General features: G+C 40.2%; 1 non-coding gene across 1 annotated transcript; it reads right to left on the bottom strand.

Moving 5' to 3' along the window:
- Window positions 1-1,741: 1,741 nt before the first annotated feature.
- On the bottom strand, window positions 1,742-1,812 carry trnag-ccc. Its single transcript has one exon. It is a non-coding gene; the product is annotated as a tRNA-Gly (tRNA).
- Window positions 1,813-3,330: the final 1,518 nt, after the last annotated feature.

Below are 3,330 nucleotides of genomic sequence, written 5' to 3'. Positions count from 1 at the left end.
CATGTGTGTAAGAAGTGTATGATAATGATGATGGTATTCTCCTCATCTCTATCCATTTTTGTCTGATCGACATTGTCACGTCCATAAAAGGTGTCACACCATTAAAAGCCCCCTATCATTCCCTACCCTTATGCTGGTGGACAGGAAGAGGCACAGGTGTGTGTGTGTGTCTGTGTGTGTCTGTGTGTGTGTCTGTGTGTGTCTGTGTGTGTCTGTGTTTGTGTCTGTGTGTGTCTGTGTGTGTGTCTCTAATGGTGTGAGACTGAGGATAATAGCCTAGTTGAGTGCCAGACCTTGGAAGCTTTTACATTTAACGAGGTGAGATCCCATGAGCCTTTTCAACATCTCCCTGGCAATCAGAGACCACAAACTGCAGCTGTGTGTGGACATACAGTAAGCAATTATGTCTGTATCTTTGCATTTATGTGTGTGTGAGAAAGACAGAAGGCTGTGAAGTGTTAAAGTATTATTTAAGGTGTTTGTGAGTGTGTCTTCGGAAGTGTGTCACAGTAGCATCTTCCTTAAGATTGTATATGCATATGACCAGTAAAACATAATTTAGCTGCATTCCTCCATTAAGACTCAGAGCTGCGTGTTTAACTCATTAAATATGTAAACAAAGATTGGGTTTGCACTTTTGTCTTAAGCCTGGCCCTTTGTGTGTGCGTGTGTGTGTGTGTGTGTGTGTCCCTGCACGCATGCATGGGTATGTACTGTGTGTGTGTTTGTGCATGCATGTGTAGAACAGGTGTAGATGAATTATAGAGAGGCACAGGTTTTCTGAGATCAGGTTATCAGAGAAGAGTACCAGCTGTAGCTGCAACTAATGAACACGCAGCCAAACTTACAGTGTGACGCAGTGATACACAGGCGATCCATTTAGCAGAATCTAAGTGTTAGGGTTAAGAATTTAGCAGTTTTGTCATTTTCAAATCTTCAGGTCAAAAAAAAAACAAATATGAAAAGGTCAAGACATCTCTCATGGCAATAAAAAGAGAAACTAGTTGTTCAGATTTGGCTCATTTACCATGTAAATGAAAATGGTTGTGCAGCGGAATTTATTGTTGGAGGGACAAGTATGTAGTCCATTAGCATGGTTTGGCCATATAGCCTGTGGTTGTGGGATCAAAAGGAACAGAAAAAGGCAAATTCTCATGGTTGTTCATGCGAGAATTCTCATATGAGAAGTATACACCTCAAATAGGACTGGCTAATAAAATGGCCTGGAAGTGAGTAGACATAGCATCTCATATTTCAGCTGATGCATGAAAGTGGTGGAAAATGAAGGCACTGCATCAAAGGGAAGGTCAGGTGAGAATGTACTTCAGTGGAAATCGTGGGAGGGATTAGAACAATCTGGTGATCTAAGACAGTGACATGTATTAGCCTGTATTATTTCTGTGCTTTTTACATTGGGTTGATTCCTATTGACACAATATGTTACAGTAAATAAGTGCAGTGGTAGATCAAGCTTCCAAGATTACTAATTTAACAAGACTGAGAGTCTACAGCCACACAAACAGCTCTGTGAGGCTGTACTTAAGCACAGCTGTGCTTGTTTTTTTCTTAGCTAAACAGCATGCTAATGTCCACAATGACAAGTATGTTCACCATTTTAGTATGCTAACATTTACAGCTGACGCTGATGGGAATGTCAGTTGCAGGTATTTGGTCATAAATCAAGGTAGACCAACAGCTGGAGCTGATGTAGAGAGAGAGACAAACACACAATTATAAGGAGTGCACTGCCCGGGAATCGAACCTGGGTCACAAGAATGGGAATCTTGTATGATACCACTACACTAGCAGTGCTGACAGCAGACAAAGCCCTGCTGGGGATCAGGCTGAGAAGTGAGAAAATGGAGGCGGAGACAAAGCTGAGGGTAAAAGGGAGGACATTAACATGGGAAGAGGGAGGCCGAGAGGGGGTGTGGGGGAAAAGAGGGTCAAACAAGAGAGGATTAGAGAGAAAAGGGGAAAAGACGTGGGTCCAATGTGGAAAGATTTTATTAAAATTTTAATTTCTTTTTGTTACGTGGAAATGGAAAGGCCATTGGTGAATTGTGGAGTGGTGACATCAGGATTTAGCCAAACACTGCAATGGTTGTGAACACGTGCAAGAAATCTGTCTGCTCATGCATAACATGAGACGGGGGGAGGGGGGGCGTTGTATATGTCTCTGTGTGTCTGTGTGTGTGTGTCGCTGTTGTGAGCATTGAAAAAAGAGGCCAGTTAAACGTGGAGTTGAAATCCTTAGTACGAGTCCAGATGCAGAGAGGACTGCTGCTTTTGATGTCAACATACATTCAGTGTGTGGGGAGAGTGGTGTAACTGAAACAAAGCAATCTACATACAGTATCTGCTTTGAATTGGAAAAAATTTTCACAGTTTTGCCTTGTGGTAGAGATGAGACCCAGGTTCATCTACTGGCTGTCACTTCAAATACTTATGCGCATATTATAATATCATGATTTTAAAAGGATGAATTAGACAGCTCATTTTAATCAGTTTTTGCTCCATACAATAAAAATGATTTCATCTGAAGGAATAGTTTGGCTTTCCCTGAAATACACTTTCTTTCGAGTTAGATGAGAATTGATGCCACTCTCATCAAAGTTTTAAAGATAGAGCTAAAGCCTGCAGTCGATTAGCGTAGATTAGCATGAAGATTGGAAGCAGGGAGAAACAACAAGCCTGGTTCCCTTTAAAGTAAAAAAAAATATACCTACCAACATCCTTATAGCTCATAATTACCCTGTTGTATTGTTTAATTAATCCACACACTAACAACAAAAAACGAGGAGTTACGTGCTGTAACTATAGTGCACTAGTTCCACACAAAGAAATAACCACAGCAAATGCGGTATGTGTACAGATTGAACAAAGGAGTTACAGCATGTTAATATAGTGAGCGTATATAGGCGTATTTTTTTATTTGGGCAAAGCCAGACGAGCTGTTTCTCAAAGCCTCTCCAGACTTTATTCTAAGCTAATAGACTCCGGGCTCTAGCTCCATAGTTAGCAGATAAACATCAGACTGATATCAATCTAATCCAACTTTCAGTAAGAAGAAGAGTGTTTCCCAAAATAAATGATTCCTTTAAGTATACTGTTTAGGAAACTGTCAAGAGGATGTTTGCATCGAGTCAACCCAGCATCAGAAGTCATTTTTCTTGTTTAAATAACAAACAGAGATATTCTATCTTGTATCAACTGATATGTGACTGTTAATGTAATATTTCATTTCAGGTATTTAAATGCATTTTTAGGGACATTTTTCTTATTTTCTACAGTGTACTCGATGAAAGCAGACTATATCCACATCATATT

Source organism: Micropterus salmoides, unplaced genomic scaffold (genome assembly GCF_014851395.1).
Source record: "Micropterus salmoides isolate LMB-PRFRI ecotype aquatic unplaced genomic scaffold, ASM1485139v1 Ms_hic_scaffold_16, whole genome shotgun sequence".
Classification (NCBI taxonomy): domain Eukaryota; kingdom Metazoa; phylum Chordata; class Actinopteri; order Centrarchiformes; family Centrarchidae; genus Micropterus; species Micropterus salmoides.
Note: the sequence above shows the minus strand (reverse complement) of the source record. Positions and strands in the feature narration are given on the sequence as shown.